Consider the following 22,411-nt stretch of genomic DNA (forward strand, 5'->3'; position numbering starts at 1 on the left):
ACAGGAGTTAATTGAAATCTAATTATAAATGCTCAAATGGGCCTGATGGACAGGAGTCATCCCAGGAAGAACAGAAAGGGACTTTCCTGGTTTCAGAGGTTGACAGATTAAGCACTGATTATAAATAACGTTTGCAATTTTATAACGGTTTCCTCACCAATACTTACCGATTTTTTGTATCATGTTACCAATACCATTATGGGTAAAGAAATGTAAGGAGCCTAACAAAGGTCCTTAAGGAAGCCTGTGAACATCATGTAACCCTCTTCGTTTTCCCACAGTTAGGAAAGGAAATTAAAATAGCATCCCACTCATTGCCAATATTCTTTTTCATCCTTAGAAGCATTTTGTTGTCCATAGGCAATAGTGTCTGGGTGTAAGGAGGCAAAGTCAGGTAGCAGGGAACGTGCTTTGTAGCAGGGATCCCCAACCCTTGTTTAACCGGTCTGTAGCCTGGGGTTTGGAGACCCCTGCTATAAAGCATGGTTCCTGCTACCTGGACCGGTAACTGGTCCTTGGCCTGTTAGGAACTGGGCCGCACAGCAGGAGGTGAGTGGCAGGTGAGCAAGTGAAGATTTATCTGTATTTAAAGCCACTCACCATCACTCACATTACCACTTGAGCTCTGTCTCCTGTCAGATCAGCAGCAGCCTTAGATTCTCATAGGAATAAGAACACTATTGTGAACTGCACATGCGAGGGATCTAGGTTGTGCGCTCCTTATGAGAATCTAATGCCTGATGATCTAAGGTGGAGCTGAGGCAGTGATGCTAGTGCTGGGGAGCAGCTTCAAATACAGATTAACATTAGCAGAGAGGTTTGACTGCACAGAGACCATAATAAATCAATTGCTTGCACACTCATATATCAAAACCCTATCAGTGAGTGGCAAGTGACAATTAAGCTGCATCTGGTGGCAGGCTTTATAGTGGAAAGTGAGTTGAGGTACTTCAATTGTATAGCTGCCTCTGGTGGCAGGCTTTAAGTCAGAATCTGAGACTTATTTTAGTCCACATGTGGCCTGCCCATTATTTTATTCACCACTGCTGTCCGTGACTCTTTCCCGCATTGCGCACTTACCACAGTCACAGTTTTGGTAAGCCCACATGCTAACCATAGCCAAAATGAGTAAAAAACAAACGTCACTGGAGAGCTTCTCTGCAAAAGGGGAAATACCCAATGATGAAACAGCAGAAGACTAAGACTGTGAGCAAAAAGCTGCATTTAAAAGAAAATACCAAGAGTCCTACTTAAATTACAGGTTTATTGCAACAGGTGAGTCACATTCTCCAAGCCCACTATGTTTAATATATGGCAACTGACTATCCAACAAAGCCATGAAACTTTCAAAACTGCTTCACCACATAGAGACAAAGCACCCTGCATTAAAAGGTAAGCCTCCGGAGTTTTTCAAAGGAAAAAAAAAAAAAAAAACATGAACATAACAGAAGCAATTATTGAAGGACACCACTTCATCAAATGTGTCTGCACTCACAGAATAATTCTTAGTGGCTAACTGCATTGCTAAAGCTAAGAAGCCCTTTACTATTGGTGAAGAATTGATCCTGCCTGCTGCTAAGGACATATACCATGAACTTTAGGACAGACCGCAGTTCAAGAGGTGGCATGTGTTCCTCTTTCAGCTAGCACCATAACTAGATGAACTGATGAATCAGCAGAGGATACTGAAGCACAACTGATTGAGAGGATTAATGAGTCTCTGTGGTGCACAATCCAGGTTGATGAGTCTACCGATGTTGACAAGGCAACAGTGCTTGTTTTTGAGCACTATATATTTCAGGAGGATGTGTGTGAGGATGTGTTATGTGCACTTTTTGTTGTCAACCAACACGATGGCTAAAGAAGTATTCAAGTCTTTGAATGATTACATATCAGGAAAACTGAAATGGTCATCTTGTGTGGTATATCCACAGATGGAGTGGCTGCCATGACTGGACGACTTTCTGGTTTCACTACTAGGGTCCAAGAGGTTGCTTCTGAATGTGAGTCTATGCACTGTGTCATCCATAGAGAAATGCTGGCTAGCTGAGAAACGTCACCTGCACTTAATAACATTTGGCAGCATGTGATTAAAATGATCAACCACATCAAAGTACATGCCCTTAACTCATGCCTGTTTGTGCAGCTCCGTGAGGAGATGGATGCAGAGCACACAGGCCTTCTCTTATACACAGAAATGAGATAGCTTTCTAAAGGTAGATTGCTGCCAGAGTTTTTGAATTACAAGAACCACCCCAAAGACTTCTTTTAGAAAAACAGTCACCACTGGCAGCACATTTCAATGACACAGTATGGGTCACAAAACTTGCTTACTTGTGTGACATATTCAACCTGCTCAACAAATTCAATCTGTCACTTCGGGGGAGAATGACAACTGGGTTCAAGTTGGCAGCTAAAGTGGCAGCATTCAAAGCCAAACTAAAATTATGGGGGCCATGAGTGAACATGGGAATTCTGACATGTTTCAAACATTAGGAAAAATTTTGAGAGAGACTGAGCTAGGGCCTTCTTTCTTCAGCTGGTGGATGATCACCTATCTCAGCTTTCAAAAAAGTCTGAGCATCACTTCCCAACCACAAAAGACGCCCAAACTGGAAAGGAATGGATCCACGATCCATTTGTGAATAAGCCAGGTGAATTGACTTTGTCCATGCTAGTAGAGGATCAACTGCTTGACACCGCAAATGACAGTGGCCTTAAAAGTGTGTTTAAGACAACTTCAAATCCTAATTGTCAAGGTGGAGTATCCGGCAATTGCCACAAAAGCACTGAAAAGCCTGCTTCCATTTCTAACATCCTATCTTTGTGAAGCAGGGTTTTCTGCAGTGACAGCAAACAAAACGAGGTAACAGAGTAGACTGAATGTAAGCAACACATTTCAGGTGTCATGGTCTCTCATCACCCCCAGATAGGGCCATCTAATTGCAGGAAAACAAGCTCAGGGCTCCCATAGATTCTGCATTATGGTGAGTTCTATAATTATTTCATTATATTTTATAATGTAATAGTAATAGAAATAAAGTGTAATAAATAAATAATGACTAATTGAGAGGTTACCATTTTACAGTCATGTGGTTTACCTTCATCAGATAAGGGCAACAAAGTAGGATTGGGAGCATTATAGCATTTCAAATGAAGATTAAACAGTGAGAGTAAAAGGATTTCGTAAGAGATTAGTCTGCTCACAAAAAGATGTTGGATACAGCTGGAATTGAATGGATACAGCAATAAATGTAATGCACTTGAATCATTCTGAAACCATCCCCCAACCGTCTGTGGAAAAACTGTCTTCTCTGAAGCCAGTCACCAAAAAGTTTGGGGACCGTTGCTTTATAGTTTTTCTTTTTAGCTGAAGGATTTAGATAACAGACCTCACAGGGTGGAGTAATAGTTTTGGCATGAAAGCTGGGTAGAGCATCTCCCTGATATTCAGGCTTCTTTGTAGGTGTCTTTTTTATGATAGCAATCTCTTTAGAGAGCAGTATAGCAGTAAGGAACTCATCAACTTGTGGGTCATTTTTTATTGACGTGCCTGTAGATGTGAAGAAATCTTTTTGTTTCCAAAGCATTCTGAAGTTATGAACCACTGCAAAGGCACAGCAACTGTCACTCAGACTGGTTTTTAGATAAAATATAGGCATAGGCAAGTGCACAAAGCTCTGCCTGTTGAGCAGACTTCAAGAGGTGCAGTTTGCCACTTTCAATGAGCTCATATTGGATAGTGAATGCATATCCAGCACCAAAGTTTTCTTCCTGATCTTTAACATGAAGATCCATCCAAAAAAAAACAAAAAAAAAAAACAAAAAAAAACAAACAAACAAAAAAAACGCTCAAAAAGATTTTTGAAAAGGAATTTCCTGCAAATCAAGATGGAAAATAATGACTAATTGAGAGGTTACCATTTTACAGTCATGTGGTTTACCTTCATCAGATAAGTGCAACAAAGTAGGATTGGGAGCATTATGCATTTCAAATGAAGATTAAACAGTGAGAGTAAAAGGATTTCATAAGAGATTAGTCTGCTCACAAAAAGATGTTGGATACAGCTAGAATTGAGAAGACTGTACTGCATGTGGTGTGTGAGGATACAAAGCATTACCTAAGATCAGATTTCCAGAAGCTACAACCAGTTTTTCCACTGCATTTAGCTTTAAGGCAATTTGGGTATGCCCTAGTGACTGAGTTTAATTAAGCACTATAATAATCCATGGCCCAAGCTTTCCATCATGTAACTGTGTGACCATACCCAAGGTCTGGTTATTACTCTCTTGCACAAACAGGGTGGAAGGTTTTGAATAATTGAGCAATTCTAAGGCAGGGGAGCTTTGTTATTTTGTAATGCCCTTATTATCCTACAAAGGTTGTCTCATGTTCTTTCTTCCCAAGGAAGGGGTAAAAGAACTGAGCTTTTAGACTTCATAAATGTTAATAGAAAAATATTAGGGACTCACAGACAGCAATATCCAAGTAAATCTAAACACCTGCAAAGCTGTCTCCTATTTACAGGTCTGGGCAAATCTTGGATAAGCCTAACTTTATTAGGAGACAGTTGGAGATTTGCAGCACTTAGATCATGTCCCAAATAGTGAACAGTATCTGATGATAACTATAATTTGTCTTGGGAAACCTTATGTCCCTTCTCTACTAACCATTATGACAGATAGATAGACTCCTGTTGGGATACCTCCTCAGTCAGTAAACACACTAAGAGGCCATTCACATATTGCAAAAGAGAGTCAAGCCTCTAGGAACTGGAGGGCACTCAAGTCTCAAGCACTTGCGAGGAATAGGAATGGCCTTCAGTGAACTCCTGAGGCATGGCCATCCAGGTATATTATTGATTATTCCAGGTGAAAGCAAACAGATATTGACTGTGGGGTCAACTGGAATGCTAAAGAAGGTTAATCATAGGTATACCACTGTAAACGATTTAGAATTTGGGAGAACCTGTGACAAAAGAGTAGGGTTTGGAACTACTGGAAAATGGGAAATAACTACCCTGTTAATGGTTGGTAGATCCTGAACAAATTGCTACCTTTGCCTGTTAGGTTTTTACAGGGAAGATTGGTGAGTTACAAGGATCGGTACATGATATAATCAATCTCTGAGCAACTGGGTCTTCTATTATTGGCTCAAGACTTTGTATGACCTCCAGCTTTAGTGGAGGTTAAGGGAATTTGGGAAGAGGCTTAGTGGGGTCTATTTAAATTTTAATAGGCTCTGCACTTTTTATTCTTTCAATACTAGTATTAGACATGACCAATATGCCACTGAGTTTCTCAGTTAAGTAAGGAGCATTTTGTGGGCTGTCCTTTTCCTCTGTATCTAGGACAGATGGTCAAGTGTACAGGAGATCTGACTCAGGTGAGTCAAGAAATTTCAGAGTCAAGTCTCCATTACAGGCAAACCATATCAGGCCTTTTAGCTCAGACAGAAGGTCTTTGCCCAATAACTTGACCAGGGTTGTGTTACACAGCAAAATAGAATGTTTTTCAGAAAAGGGCCTCGAGTCACTTGTATAGGTTGAGAAGCAAATTCTTCTTGAATTTGATTTCATACCTCCACAGCTAACATTTCCTTTTTGTTCCAAGAAAAAGGCTATCTTGTAAAAGTGGGGTGTAAAGTAGAAAGAGTGCCTCGACTGTCTACCAAAATTGGGTAAGACCTCCAATGGATTTTTATCTTTGTCTCCTCCTGACTATTTAAATGCATAACTGGTAGTGGCTTACCATAGTTTTCCACAGAGGCCCATCAGTCCTGGTGGGTAACATGGAGATTACTACTGGAGGGTGGGCAGTCTGTGTTTAGAGGCCTCCTTTGAAATCTTTGAGGGCAGTTCCTATTCCAATGTTCCAGTTGCTTGCACAAATGGCAACATTTTCTTGGAAACTGCTTTTTTAAGGGTAAATTCTTTTTTTTTTTTTTTTTTTTTTTTTTTTTGAGGTGGAATCTGGCTCTGTCGCCCAGGCTGGAGTGCAGTGGCGCGATCTCCGCTCACTGCAAGCTCCGCCTCCGGGTTCACGCCATTCTCCTGCCTCAGCCTCCCGAGTAGCTGGGACTGCAGGTGCCCGCCACCACGCCCAGCTAATTTTTTGTATTTTTTAGTAGAGACGGGGTTTCACCGTGTTAGCCAGGATGGTCTCGATCTCCTGACCTCGTGATCCACCCGCCTCGGCCTCCCAAAGTGCTGGGATTACAGGCGTGAGCCACCGCGCCCGGCCCTTTAAGGGTAAATTCTTAAGAAAGCACCGTGGTAGGTCCAAAGGTCATTTAAATGGTTGATGCTATGGAGTTGCTGAAATTGAAAAACCAATATTTGGAAGCTCTTTGTTTCTTATCTTATTCTAAAGACCTTTCAAAATATTCAGCTATAATCACTAATTCAGCACCTGTAGCCTCCTACCCTATCTTTTGTGTTTTTATGAACCAGATAATTTCAGGGGAGAGTTCATTTACAAAGCGGGTGGCTAGGGTTGGTTGGGTTGTATTATCCACTGCGTAGAAGGCAGAATGCTAAAGAAGAGAGCTTCCCTAGGTTTAGAAAATTCTTTAACTATAGCCCTAAGCTCATTTTTTGTCCAAAGATCATAAGTCACTCGAGGACTATCTCCTGAATTCTCAGGTGGTTGTTTCTTATAAGGAAACTATATAACCATTTTTTTTTTTCAGAGAAGAAAAGTGATTCAGACAGAGGGTTAATAGGCTGGAAATACCCAGGAAAGGAGAATAGAGAGGGGTGGTAGGACTCCCATCAATCATACCATCCTTGGTATGGGAGATAGTTTGTATTTTCAATTTTTCCTTAGCTTTTTGCAATAAATCTAAAATATCTATTTTAGGTTCTTGTAATATCTTAGAAGCTTTTATATGTCAATTAAAATATGCATCCCATTCTGTCTTCGTCATTCAGGAAACCTGGGTTTCAAGTACCCCTTTCTGATGAACAATCGTCTCCATTTGGAATGTTCCACCTATGACTATTGTAATTCTGAATTATCTTTGGTAAAAAGTTGCCACTTTTGTAAGTATTCACAGCTTCTGGAGCCATAATTTTCATATGTGAAAAAGATAGTACTTTTCACATAGTGAAGTACTCAGTCCTTTAGATAATAGGATCCCATTTTTACATTGCATCTTGGGTCTCTCGGAGCTGAGATAAAAACTTAAGGAAGAAATGTGAAAGGGTTCAGTTGTGTGCTATTTTCATCATGTTCTTCATTGCATAGACATATTCTTGAGGTTGGCAGGTGACCTAGTATCATCTAACCCATCTATGACCAACTTATTCTAACATAGGAGTCTTTTTGTAGGTGACAGGGTCCACTGGCAGCTTTTTGGTGCCCAACCCAATGCCCACCAGTCAAGTTGTGGCTTGGCTCTGAGATTCCCTTGACCAGCTTAGCCAATGATTTTTCCCTACCTTAGCCCATACGAATAAAAGCAATGAAGGGAAGGAAACCCAAATTTCTGAAAACTTGTGAAAGATGGAGACACCTTCTGGAAGTAATTGCCATTTACTGCAATTGCTCTCAGTTACCTTTAAAACTAAAGCCTGCTGATCACTGTTAACACCCAAAATCATATGCCCTGCCATAGTACAAACAAACTCTTGGGACAAAAAAGCCAAAGAGATCAGGGTGCTCAAATGTAAAAGACAGCAGAATTTGGACCTGAGAGAAACAGAGAGAGACAGAAAGAGAGAGAAAGATGCTCATGACTTCCAGGCTCTATGAGGAAGACAGTAGACTTTAAAGGTATCAGCAGTCTTTCCTTTGGGTCCCTTTGTGGTTGCCAGAATTTTTAAAAATAAAATTGGCCGGGCGCGGTGGCTCAAGCCTGTAATCCCAGCACTTTGGGAGGCCGAGACGGGCGGATCACTAGGTCAGGAGATCGAGACCATCCTGGCTAACACGGTGAAACCCCGTCTCTACTAAAAAATACAAAAAACTAGCCGGGCGAGGTGGCGGGCGCCTGTAGTCCCAGCTACTCAGGAGGCTGAGACAGGAAAATGGCCCGAACCCGGGAGGCGGAGCTTGCAGTGAGCTGAGATCCGGCCACTGCACTCCAGCCTGGGCGACAGAGTGAGACTCCGTCTCAAAAAAAAAAAATAAAATAAAATAAAATAAAATAAAATAAAATAAAATTTCAACAAATTTAATTTAAAGATGTAATTGGCTTTTATTAGTTATTCATGAACCAAGCAGCATCCCACCTACAAATACAGGGAAGCTCCATTGATTATAACAGAGCAGTGGTTTTTTGTAAGGTAGATTAAGCAGGAAAAAGAAAAGAGAGTAATACAAGAACCAAGAAACCAACCAAAACACACACACACACACACAAATAAAAAACAAAAAGCAGAATGCTTAATATCAGGTTACTTTCGTAGTAAGGGAAAAAATAGAGAGGACTTCCGTATCATGCTGGCTCAGGTTGATTGGTCCCTTTCTGATTGTTTGCTGTGAATCTCCCACTTTTTTAGAAAAAAACTGTCCTTTTGGGGGATTATCTTCCTTCTTTTGAGTTTCACTTTGATTATGTGGTACTTAGCATGGACTACGTTTTGGTTTGGTCTGTTCGGGTCTAGTGCAGGAGTTCAATCCAAAACAATGGCCTCCTATAAATTTTATTTAACAACCCCGAAAGTCCATTTTTTTTTAAGCAGAATAGAACAAAAGAATGGGGAAAAATAGCAAACTCTTCCTACCACAATTGGTACCCAGAGAATGATTTGGGGAGGGGAGAAGGTTAGGGTAGAACCAAAAAGGGAGATTTCCAGAGGAGAACCAGGATCCTATAAACTTGTCTTCCCAGGACTTTTTCCAGGCTTTCCCAAGTTACCACCTCTCTTACCTCCACCTCCCACCCCAGAACTTTTCAATTCATTTTCTTTTATAAAAGACCTTGATGGCTTTTCAATTTGGGGTCCTAATCTGAAAAAAAAAATGGCTCCCTGTGGTAGAGCATGTAATTATTATCTATGCATAACAATAATTATATAAAATTATAATAATAAACATCCTTGAAACTACCACCCAACATGAAAATTATAACCTTATGATTTTAACAAACTGAGTATGAAACAACTTCAAATAACGGGGTATTCCTCTTCATAACCCATATCGGATTGTTTAATAGCATATAATAAGACAAAGTAACAATAACTTGAAAAAAAGTAGTTAACCTTCTCAAGTGAAAGAAGTCTGGAAGAAGGAGGACCAGGATTGAGGCTCCATGGTGATCAAGAATCTGAGAATTCCTTCATTTGCTTTGCCATCTTTAACTTGAAACTTTTTTTTGCAAGATCCCTTTTTAGTCCAAGATGGCTGTAAGAGTTCCAAGCTTCACGTCTGCATTCCAGACAGCAGGAGAAACTTTCCTGGAAAACTCACCCAACAACTTCAGCTTATATCTCATTCACACCCCAACCCTGAGAAGTGAGAGAGAAATGTAATTTTTCATTTGGGCACATTGCTCTAGAATCTATCACAAAGGATGAAAAGGAGTACTTGCTACTGGATTGGCACCTGGCAATCTTGTGCCACATGCTTCATGCACAAATGCTGCTCAACACTGAAAAATATTTTTATCAACCCACATCTTTATTCTTCCCTCACTCACCTCTGTTCCTCATGAAGGAAAAGGAACTTTTAGCCCAAGGTGCATCAAGCTATGATTATGACAAGTGGCAAGAAAAAGATGTCTTTCTTATAGATGTTCTTTTCTGAAGAATCTGACAGAGCCAGGATTCATGTTCTTCTGGTCTCTGACCTGCAAAATGCTGCAGGTGTGGCCAGGCTTCTAGGAGATAGCACAGAGACCAGAGCAAGGGACATCCAAAGCTAGTTATCTGGGGATGGAAGGATGCCCTAACAGGAAATGTAAAGGAACACAACGTATTCTTCTTCTGGGCTCCTCATGGTTTTCCTAATCCTCTACTATAAGATCAGATTTTTGATATCAGGATGGTGGGGTGACATTTTGTTTTATAGTATAACTCTCAATGTCTGTCACTGGAGGTATTTGGCTGGGTGAGGGGGAAGAGTCTTATCACTGGAATCACAGAGGCATAGCTTTAGTTTTAACTGCTTAAGTATTTAGAAATTATCTCCATGAGAACTCATCCATTTAAAGTTTTCATCATTAAAACTTTGTAACTTGTGGTAACTTCTAGGATACCACATCCAAACCCAAAAGAGTACTTCACTGAGGACAGAGGTATTTTCTAAACAAGTTCAAACATGAAACTGGGATGACATTTCAGATCGCACTGCCCTTTTCTACCCCTCAAAAAATTCCAGATTAAGAGTATCAGCATAGCAATTAGGATTTAGAGAGGAAGACGCCTCCAAAACAAACCCATTTGGAATTTATCTGTAGAGCCAAGGATTGTACCCACATTGGGGACCGCAGAAAATAACCTACCCTGAGATGTGTTTGATATTTTTGAAAGAGGGCAATTTTAAGCTGGACATTTGGTAACGAGAGAGGATAGAGAAAGGAAAACCTTGTTTTATCTGTGTCGGTGTCTTGTGTGATCTTAAAACTTTATCCAGCAGATACTACTAAGCCCAGGGCCTTGTGGCTAGGCTGGTTCTCTCCTTTCCAATCGGAGGCCTCTGCCACAAACATGCTCCACCAGATCATCAGTCGGGCCAAGATACATCTGAGCTTGATCCCCTTTTTGTAATATTTATTGTAGCTGGAGGTACTAGAGGAGCACTGTATCTCTTGTGTCTGGCATTGTTCAATCTAGATGTTAGTTGGGACAGAAAGAATAACCCAGAGCCGTGGAACAAACTGGGTCCCAGTGATCTATACAAGTTCTACTCAGTGAATGTGGATTACATCGAACTGAATAAAGAAAGTCCAGATTTCTAAATGAAATGTTTCACTATAAAGCTGCTTTAGAATGAAGGTCTTCCAGAAGCCATCCACACAATTTTTCACTTAACCAGGAAATATTTCTCCTCTAAATGCATGAAATCATGTTGATGTAGTCTACTGGAGATTACACTGATTAATAAATAACTGAAACTTGAAAAAAGAAGTTATTATCCAACTTGATGCTTAGAAAACTGGAATCTGGAAATCTGAAAAATCACCTTCCTCTTTTCACGTGGCTCTTCTTCCTGCTTGTCAATGGAATTCACTTCCCGTGGTACCATGATGTTCAGCCATCAGATCCAGCTCAGCTCATATTCTGAATCATTGCTAATTCTAAGGGTAAGTTTTTCTGTTGTGGCTAAGTGTCACTATGGTAGCAGTTATAGCATAGATTGGGAAATGCAAAGAAGAATCAAACTGCATTCTGTAGGCCCAGGAGAATGTCAGATGTGTATGTGCAAAAGGGAGGAAAGGTAACGTTGCTTCATGCTGGATATCCTGGAGAGAGAAAAGGTTGACTTTCTTTTTAAGCTCCAACTTATATTTCACATAAAGTAAATCAACTACCTTTTTACAATGAGTTGTGAAGTCATGAAATGTATCTACTTGCAGAAAAACAATTCCACAGGTGTATAGCTGTGTATATTTTTTGAAATTTAGTCTATATACTGGGATAGAATTTAAGGAACCAGAAATCACTTCTTCTCATGACAGTACCCACCACAGACATCAGACATCAACTTTTTCCCAAACTTTAAGCACTTAAAAAATAGGTCTAGAAAAGGGCATGTTGCCTTTTTCCCTACTTCTATAAAGAAAGGGATCCAGATCTTCATCAGTTTGGCAAACCAGAAATGCAAACTAATAGGTGTATCCTCCTGTCTCCTCCCTTTCCTGAGTTTCTTTTAACTTCCCACTCATTATCTTCTTCTCCCTGCTTTTCTGTCTTCATTTCCATCTCCCTTCTTTTCAAAAGGACTCACAATGACTTTCAAAAACATACTGTATCATGAGCACTCTGGTAGGCTGACTAATGCCCCCCAAAGATATCTATTTCCTAATCCCTAAAACCTGAGAATATGTTACCATACATAGTAACAAAAAGTCTTTGCAAATGTGATTAAATTAAGAATCTTGACATGCAGAGATTATCTGGATTATCTGGGTAGGCCCATTATAGTCACAAGTAGCCTTATAAGGAGACAGGAGAGTCAAAGTTAGTAGTCACAGATGTGGTGATGTACATAAAAGGTTACAATAATGTGAGGAAGAGGCTCGATGAACCAAGAAATGTGTGACAGCCCTAAAAACTAAAAAAGACAAGAAAATGGATTCTCTCCTCAGAGCCTCAGGAAGGAACCAGCTCTGCTGACACCATGACTTTGGATTACTGGGACTGATTTTGGACTTCTAAGACAATAAATTTGTATGTTTTTAAGACACTAAAGTTGCGATAATTTTTATAGCTGAAGTAGGAAACCAGTAAAAAGACCAAGAAACAGTTCCAGATTAAAGGAGATTAAAGAGGCAACCAAATAAATACAAAACATAATTCTGGATTTGATCTTGAACTAAACTCTTTTCTTCAGCTAAAAAGTGTATTAGTGAGACAAATGATGAAATTTAAACAAGGGCTATATATTAGATAATATATTTTATTAATATTAATTTCCCAATTTTGAAAATTAAATTAGGGTTGTATACAATGTCTAGAATGTCTTTGTGCTTAGAAAATAGACATGGAGGTAGTTAGAGATAAAGGAACATTATGTCTGCAACTTAATCTCAAGTAGTCACCCCCTCATGCACACACAAATATTGTGAAAGTTGTCAGAATCAAAATGGAGCCACTAATATCAAGAAAATTCCAACAAATAAAGCCACAGAAGGCCATGAAGAGAGTTCTCACATTTGTGTGCCTTATAACACAAAAGACTACAAAAACCACAACTTTGCACAAAGGCCATTGCAACCTTACGCAAAAATTATTTCTGCACAGACATCTGTCCAGCAACTGCCTGTCCAACCTCAAAATGGGTGTGCTTGTTACAGATCTTAGTAGTCAAGAATAATTACTTCAAAACAATTATGAAAGCCTCCTTTTTTTTCTTTAAAAACCTTAGCCTTCCTTTACCTCCTTGAATACAAACATAGTTTACTATGACATGCATATTCCCACTGCAATGTTCTGTTCCCAAATACACAATTTTTTTTTCTTTTTGAGAGACTCTGTTTGTTATTTAGGTTGACATATATAATATCAGACGTGGGATCTGAAAAAGATCACTACTGGAAGAAACTGGTGGCTTTTGGAACCAGTGTGCAGTACTCACTCGAGCCCTTTGATCCCTCCACTTCCACAGTTCACCTTTTTGGCCCTTATGAGCTAAGCCTCTCTCCTTTTGGCAGGAGCTTTTTTACTTTATGTGGGATCTAGTTTAAATAAGGCCACTTTAATATGAAATCTTACATCCCTTCTGGGCTATAAAATACTTTTTATTCTCAGTCTTTTCTAGTAAGTCCTAGTATAAAGACAAGTCTTTTTCAACTGAATACTCTTGCTTTCTAGAGAATTTACATTCGATTTGTGAGGCATGTCTTCTCTGGGTTTCATGCCTAGTTTAGTATTTCATTTTATCTGCACACCTGGGTTAAAATTTTGTGAACACTCTTACCTTGGTTTCTTTTGATTACGTTGGACTCCTTTCTCTTAATATTTCTGAAAATCTTCTGGGAGGAAAAAAATAAACATTCTAAACAGTAGACACAAGATGGCTAATTAAAAGCCACTAAAGCAGTCACCACCAACTAAAACACCAATTTAAACCTGATATTCTCTGGATTTACAGGATTTATAGTTTTGTTGCTCTAAGGGATTAATAAGAAACAGAATGGAATTCTCAAATATTAAGGCATGCCAGGTTTCCTGGGCCTCCAGCTGGCTATGCATTATGGCCATTATTTTAAAAACCTGCAACTATGCAGTTAACATGTAGTCTTTTAAGTTCTATCTCTCTCTAATTTTTTTTCCTACTTTAAATATGTTGGCTTTTCTACTAGTGGTGAAATAAAACTCACCGCTATCTCACTGCTCTGGCATTCCAGCCAGGATTTTAAAACAAAAAAAAAATTCTTAAAGGGCTTTCATATGAATGGCTTTACAAATTACAACAGCTCCACAGTAACTAACAACACAGACACCTTCCAAAAATATAAATTTAGGTTTCCCTGATTAACAATTGTGTACAATGATAAAACATTTAAATCAAAAATTAATAATCTAAAAAAAAACTATTAAAATGCTTCCCTGCCCTCATGTGCTAATCAAACAAATCAGCCTGGCAAACAAAAGACAAATTTGTTACTAATTCAAAGCAACTTGGGGGATGTTTTTCTTATACAATTCAGCTAGTCCTCACCACAATGCAAACATTAAAAGTTTAAACCTAAACTCATCTAAAACTGGGCAAAAAGGAGTAAAAGAGGTTTTTAAAAATCAAACTGCCCTGAAAAATGCTTTAGTCAAAATTTTGGTTCACAGCCTTACCTACTGGGGCAAATAAAGTTTAGCCATATGAACAGGTTCCAATTTTGTGAAAAATATAATTTGGATCCAACTATCTTTTATAAACTGATGAATTTATATTACTATCCCCTAACTAAAATTCTAAAATAAAAACTATAAGCTCTTTGTTTGTGTATGTATGTGTTTAAATATATTTACACATATGTATATGTATTGCATTGTATGTTTTGTCTACCTGGCAAAATCTGGCTTAGTTGACCCAAATTCCCTTAAAAATTTTTATTTAGATAAATAGGCACTCATATAAAATATAAAACATATAGTTATTAACCCAAATGTTTCTTAGTTCACATGACTTAAGTAAATCTTTAATAAATAAGCTCGTTTTTAAATTATTGATAAAGTAAAAATAAAAATGTCTTCAAAATTGTCAACATTCATTTTTAGCTGGATTTACTGGTCAGACAGCTTTATATTTTTCTCTTATATAGATAGATACACACAAACAAATATATGTTCATATATACTAAGGTGTCAGGGTTTGGCGTGAAAGTTATGAAACTATTAACCCAGCCTAAAACAAAATGACCTTTGTGTGATATTTTGATAAATAAAGCTAAATTAATAGTGTTGGTTTAATAACAACAGCTAACTCTTCCATGTTATTGGGATAATACTTATATATTTAACTTTAAGGTTCTCACTTGGGTGAACACCTAATGTTTACACGTTATAAAAATTGTTAACAAAAGAAATAACTTAAAGTAGTGACTATCTTTGTCTAATATCTCAGTTCTTATAAATAATCTTGGTAAACTGTTAAAAATAATATAAATGAAATAAATGATTACAAATAAACTTTTCGTAGAACTTAAAATCTTAAAGTTCTGTTAAATTAAATAATAGATACTCATTAAATGTCTGAGTTATTTCCAAATAAAATTTAAAAATTGTTATAGAAAAATATGTTTCTAAAAATTATAAAATGGGTCTCATCTGTAAGTGAGAGAGATGATTCCAGATTTCTTGCTTCCTAAGTTTTCACTCAAATTTAAGGTTACTAACAGTTAAAAAATCTAACTAATATGTAATTCTGTACATAAAGTGTACAAAAAATAAAATGTTTTTAATATTAAAAAAGTATGAAAAAACATTCTTTATTGAAAAAATAATTTTGTCTGATTTGAAGGTCATTTTAAATTTGTTTCAAAATATAGATTAAAAACAAAAATAAAAACAAACCAATAAATTCAAAGAATGTAAAACATGTTATAAAAATGTATTTTTGGCAAAAATAAAAGCTAAAGCAATAACTCTGTATTAAAAAAATCTTGTATGGTCAATTTTTGTCCTAAACTAAAATAACTGTTTTTGTTTTTTTTTTAAAGAAAGTATAAGACAAAGCAAAATGTGTAAACATGTAATCAATGGCCTATACAAGTTGTAATAAAGTTCATAAAAAATTTATTTAAAAATTTTTGTGTGTGGTTGATCAAGTGATATTATAATTTTTGAGAAATTATTTAAAAGTCTCTCTAAAAATTAAGCTTTGATATTAAAAATATATTAATACAAAACTAAAAATTATGGTCCTCTATGTTGAAACAATAGGTTTTCTTAAAATATTAATTTGCTCTTAATAAAATTATAAGTTTTGATTTTTAATTCTAAAATATTTTTTGAAATTTCTCAGATTCACATCTCAAAAGTTCATCTTTTGCTGTCCTTTGCTGCACGTGATTTGCAGATTACACATCATTGCCTTCTGTTCTTTCTCCCTTTAAAAAAAGACTTATCTTTTTTCTTAATTGAGGTGATAACTCTCTCTGTCAACCTTTGACAACTCCTGTAACTTCTCTTTCTCTGGTTTTAACACTGCTATTCTAGTCTAATGCTGAGATGTTGCCACAAAGTTCGAAAAAAACATTGCTTTCCTCCAGTGTAACTTGATTCTTTACTTTTGACTTTTCTTGACATGCCTAAATTGTTCCATGTAACCAAAACTTTCCATGCTGTTAGTAAGAGCCAATGCACTTCACTGCTCAAGGCATTTTCCTATTTACATTCCTCTATAATATAGTTCACTCACTTTTCTGGTGTCTGATTAAATTCAAGTACCCATTTCCTCAGATCTGACTTCCCAGTTATTTAAATGAGCTTCACATAAGGAAACATAATCACACTATGGGAGGATTTTTTTGTTTTGTTTTGTTTTGGTTTTTCACCTTTTTGTAACTGGCCTTAAAAAAAAAACTCAAAGATTTTATGTTTCATTAAGATAATTGCTGCATTGAATTTACTAGATTTTGGATTACTTTAAAAGTAATGAAAGCTACGTGGATGTAAAAAAAATAACCCTTTTAGCCCCTTTAAAGCTCAATTTTTTAAAGTCCTTTGATTATCACTCCGGTTAAACACATAAATTTTATTTAGCCATGACCTGCAATTCTGTTTTAAACAAGTGTTTTAAACCTTTTGACATCTTTGGTAGGTTTTCCCAGGTTCAAAATCCTAAATAAATTAACATTAAAATTTTCCACTTGAGCTACAGAAAGCCTCACTCTCTCTCTATATATATTAAAAAAATCTTAGAGAAATAGTAAATAATTAGGCATTTGATGAATTGCAGAAAAGACATTGTCAAATAATAAATGATATTAAATCTTTCAGTTACATTTAGGGATATGGTATGATATAAATGTTCTAAAAATTATATAAATTCATAAATATCTAATGTTATCAGTGATCATTTGATTGTTATATTAATCTTTCCTAAAGTTACATTTATATAAAGAAGCTATTCAGGTAACTAATTGAAAAAACATAAAAAATTTATAAAAGTCTAATGGTCCTGGTGTAATACTGTCAGTCCTGATTCTGGTTATCTTAAAATGCTACATAGAGTAAAAATAACTAAGTTTCCTTGTCAACTGAAAACTTTCACCAAATTTTAACCACGGCTATTCTAAGTCCTTGTTATCCACAGTTATTACTTTAAATCCTTTAAAAGTTTTTGTAATCAGCTACAGTCTAAAATTGCTTTTCATGGAAAAGCAGTGAACTCTAATAAGTACTCACACAGATTACTGATAAGTTTTAAAGCAATGAACTAAATAAAAACATCCATAACTCTAATAAAAAACTAATGGGCTTATAAAACTACTATTCAGGATTAAACAAAACAAAAAATTAATTACATGAAATTGAATAATTGATAAAAAATGTTCTTACAACTTTTATTTAAAGCATTGTTGGCTTTTTACTTAAATGTTTTGATTTCCAGATTTAAGAAAATTTTCTCTCATAACCTATCTGTAGTTTACAAAAACTTGGGAAAGTATACTTTTGTAAACAAAGATGAAAACATTTTGCTTTTTCTCCCTAGTTGATTCTCCAAAAATTTAAAACCCATTCATAAGTATTTTTATTTTTATTTACATAATTTCAATTAAAATCTGCTCTCTCTTTATAAACAAAATACACTTCAAAACTTTGGTTATATTAACAAGGCTTTAACTAAAATGTCATATTTTTAAATGCACATAAAATGCCTACCTTCTTGACTAGGTAAACAAAGCAGCCAGGAAGCTCAAACTGGGTGGAGCACACTGTAGCTCAAGGAGGCCTGCCTGCCTCTGTAGACTCCACCTCTGGGGGCAGGGCATAGCTGAACAAAAGGCAGCAGAAACTTATGCAGACTTAACCCTGTCTGACAGCTTTGAAGAGAGTAGTGCTTCTCCCAGCATGGAGTTGGAGATCTGAGGATGGACAGACTGTCTCCTCAAGTGGGTCCCTGAACCCCGAGTAGCCTAACTGGGAGACACTTCCCAGTAGGGGTCAACTGACACCTCATATAGCCAGGTGCCCCTCTGAGAGGAAGATTCCAGAGGAAGGATCAGGCAGCAACATTTGCCATTCTGCAATATTTGTTGTTCTGCAGCCTCCACTGGTGATACCCAGGCAAACAGGGTCTGAAGTGGACCTCCAGCAAATTCCAACAGGCCTGCAGCTGAGGGTCCTGACTGTTAGAAGGAAAACTGAAAAACAGAAAGGATATCCACCTTTCTGACAGAAAGGATACGTCACCATCATCAAAGACCAAAGGTAGATAAAACCACAAAGATGGGGAGAAACCAGAGGAGAAAAGCCGAAAATTGAAAAACCAGAGTGCCCCTTCTCCTCCAAAGGAACACAGCAACTCACCAGCAATGGAACAAAGCTGAACAGAGAATGACTTTGATGAGTTGAGAGAAGAAGGCTTCAGACGATCGGCAATAACAAACTTCTCCCAGCTAAGGGAGGATGTTCGAACCCATCACAAAGAAGCTAAAAACCTTGAAAAAAGATTAGACAAATGGCTAACTAGAATAAACAGCATAGAGAAGACCTTAAATGACCTCATGGAGCTGATAACCATGGCACGAGAACTATGTGACACATGCACAAGCTTCAGTAGCCAATTCGATCAAGTGGAAGAAAGGGTATCAGTGATTGAAGATCAAATGAATGAAATGATGCGAGAAGAGAAGTTTAGAGAAAAAAGAGTAAAAAGAAATGAACAAAGCCTCCAAGAAATATGGCACTATGTAAAAACCCAAATCTATGTCTGATTGATGTACCTGAAAGTGACAGGGAGAAAGGAACCAGTTTCAAAACACTCTTCAGGATATTATCCAGGAGAACTTCCCCAACCTGGCAAGGTAGGCCAACATTCAAATTCAGGAAATACAGAGAATGCCACAAAGCTACTCCTCAAGAAGAGCAACTCCAAAACACATAATTGTCAGATTCACCAAGGTTGAAATGAAGGAAAAAATGTTAAGGGCAGTCAGAGAGAAAGGTTGGGTTACCCACAAAGGGAAGCCCATCAGACTAACAGCAGATCTCTCGGCAGAAACTCTACAAGCCAGAAGAAAGTGGGGGCCAATATTCAACATTCGTAAAGAAAAGAATTTTAAACCCAGAATTTCATATCCAGCCAAACTAAGCTTCATAAGTGAAGGAGAAATAAAATCCTTTACAGAAAAACAAATGCTGAGAGATTTTCTCACCCCCAGGCTTGCCTTACAAGAGCACCTGAAGGAAGCACTAAACATGGAAAGGAACAACTGGTACCAGCCACTGCAAAAACATGCCAAATTGTAAAGACCATCGATGCTAGGAAGAAACTGCATAAACTAACGAGCAAAATAATCAGCTAATATCATAATGAAAGGATCAAATTCACACATAACAATATTAACCTTAAATGGGCTAAATGCTCCAATTAAAAGACACAGACTGGCAAATTGGATAGTCAAGACCCATCAGTGTGCTGTATTCAGGAGACCCATATCACATGCAGGGACACACATAGGCTCAAAATAAAGGGATGGAGGAAGATCTACCAAGCAAATGGAAAATGAAAAAAAGACAGGGGTCACGATCCTAGTCTCTGATAAAACAGACTTTAAACCATCAAAGATCAAAAGAGACAAAGAAGGCCATTACATAATGGTAAAGGGATGAATTCAACAAGAAGAGTTAACTATCCTAAATATATATGCACCCAACACAGGAGCACCCAGATCCATAAAGCAAGTCCTTAGAGACATACAGAGACTGAGACTCCCACACAATAATAATGGGAGATTTTAACACTCTACTGTCAACATTAGACAGATCAACGAGACAGAAAGTTAACAAGGATATCCAGGAATTGAACTCAGTTCTGCACCAAGCAGACCTAATAGACATCAACAGAACTCTCCACCCCAAATCAACAGAAAATACATTCTTCTCAGCACCATATCGTACTTGTTCCAAAACTGACCACATAGTTGGAAGTAAAGCACTCCTCAGCAAATGTAAAAGAACAGAAATTATAACAAACTGTGTCTCAGACCACAATGCAATCAAACTAGAACTCAGGATTAAGAAACTCACTCAAAATCACTCAATTACATGGAAACAGAACAACCTGCTCCTGAGTGACTCCTGGGTACCTAATGAAAAGGAGGCAGAAATTAAGATGTTCTTTGAAACCAGTGAGAACAAAGACACAGCATACCAGAATCTCTGGGACACATTTAAAGCAGGGAAATTTACAGCACTAAATGCCCACAAGAGGAAGCAGGAAAGATCTAAGATTGACACCCTAACATCACAATTAAAAGAACTAGAGAAGCAAGAGCAAACACATTCAAAAGCTAGCAGAAGGCAAGAAATAACTAAGATCAGAGCAGAACTGAAGGAGATAGAGACACAAAAAACCCTTCAAAAAATCAATGAATCCAGGAGCTGGTTTTTTGAAAAGATCAACAAAATGATAGACTGCTAGCAAGACTAATAAAGAAGAAAAGAGAGAAGAATCAAATAGACACAATAAAAAATGATAAAGGGGACATCACCACTGATCCCACAGAAATACAAACTACCAACAGAGAATACTATAAACACCTCTATGCAAATAAACTAGAAAATCTAGAAGAAATGGATAAATTCCTGGACACATACAACCTCCCAAGAATAAACCAGGAAGAAGTTGAATCCCTGAATAGACCAATAGCAGGCTCTGAAATTGAGGCAATCATTAATAGCCTACCAACCAAAAAAAGTCCAGGACCAGATGGATTCACAGCTGAATTCTACCAGAGGTACAAAGAGGAGCTGGTACCATTCCTTCTGAAACTATTCCAATCAACAGAAAAAGAAGGAATCCTCCCTAACTCATTTTATGAGGCCAGCATCATCTTGATACTGGTAGAGACACAACAAAAAAAGAAAATTTTAGACCAATATCCCTGATGAACATTGATGCAAAAATCCTCAATAAAATACTGGCAAACCGAATCCAGCAGCACATCAAAAAGCTTACCCACCATGATCAAGTTGGCTTCATCCCTGGGATGCAAGGCTGGTTCAACATATGCAAATCAATAAACGTAATCCATCACATAAACAGAACCAAAGACAAAAACCACATGATTATCTCAATAGTTGCAGAAAAGGCCTTTGACAAAATTCAACAGCCCTTCATGCTAAAAACTCTCAATAAACTAGGTATTGATGGGACGTACCTCAAAATAATAAGAGCTATTTATGACAAACCCACAGCCAATATCATACTGAATCAGCAAAAGCTGGAAGCATTCCCTTTGAAAACTGGCACAAGGCAGGGATGCCCTCTCTTGCCACTCCTATTCAACATAGTGTTGGAAGTTCTGGCCAGGGCAATCAGGCAGGGGAAAGAAATAAATGGTATTCAATTCAGAAAAGAGGAAGTCAAATTGTCCCTGTTTGCAGATGACATGATTGTATATTTAGAAAACCCCATCTTCTGAGCCCAAAATCTCCTTAAGCTGATAAGCAACTTCAGCAAAGTCTCAGGATACAAAATCAATCTGCAAAACTCACAAGCATTCCTATACACCAATAACAGACAAACAGAGAGCCAAATCATAAGTGAACTCCCATTCACAATTGCTTCAAGGAGAATAAAATACCTAGGAATCCAACTTACAAGGGATGTAAAGGACCTCTTCAAGGAGAATTACAAACCACTGCTCAAGGAAATAAAAGAAGACACAAACAAATGGAAGAACCTTCCATGCTCATGGATAGAAAGAATCAATATTGTGAAAATGGCCATACTGCCCAAGGTAATTTATAGATTCAATGCCACCCCCATCAAGCTACCAATGACTTTCTTCACAGAATTGGAAAAAACTACTTTAAAGTTCACATGGTACCAAAAAAGAGCCCATATAGCCAAGACAATCCTAAGCAAAAAGAACAAAGCTGGAGGCATCACGCTACCTGACTTCAAACTATACTACAAGGTTACAGTAACCAAAACAGCATGGTACTGGTACCAAAACAGATACATAGACCAATGGAACACAACAGAGCCCTCAGAAATAATACCACACATCTACAACCATCTGAACTTTGACAAACCTGACAAAAACAAGAAATGGGAAAAGAATTATCTATTT

General features: G+C 37.5%; 1 protein-coding gene and 1 pseudogene across 2 annotated transcripts in view; one reads left to right on the forward strand and one right to left on the reverse strand.

Annotated features, from left to right (window-relative positions):
- The window catches only part of RNF20 (ring finger protein 20), an 83,715-nt gene that overhangs the window by 50,336 nt on the left and 10,968 nt on the right, over positions 1–22,411 (reverse strand). Inside the window, exon 1 of one of the 2 annotated variants that reach the window (XM_028834376.2) lies at positions 13,585–13,655. The exons of the other annotated variant lie outside the window; for it this stretch is intronic. The gene's annotated coding sequence lies outside the window, so the exon portion shown is untranslated. Of the gene's footprint in view, positions 1–13,584; positions 13,656–22,411 lie in introns of those variants that run through there. 2 annotated transcript variants of the gene reach the window in all.
- On the forward strand, positions 10,506–11,017 carry LOC114672748 (cytochrome c oxidase subunit NDUFA4 pseudogene; annotated as a pseudogene).

Source organism: Macaca mulatta, chromosome 15 (assembly GCF_049350105.2).
Source record: "Macaca mulatta isolate MMU2019108-1 chromosome 15, T2T-MMU8v2.0, whole genome shotgun sequence".
Taxonomy (NCBI): Eukaryota; Metazoa; Chordata; class Mammalia; order Primates; family Cercopithecidae; genus Macaca; species Macaca mulatta.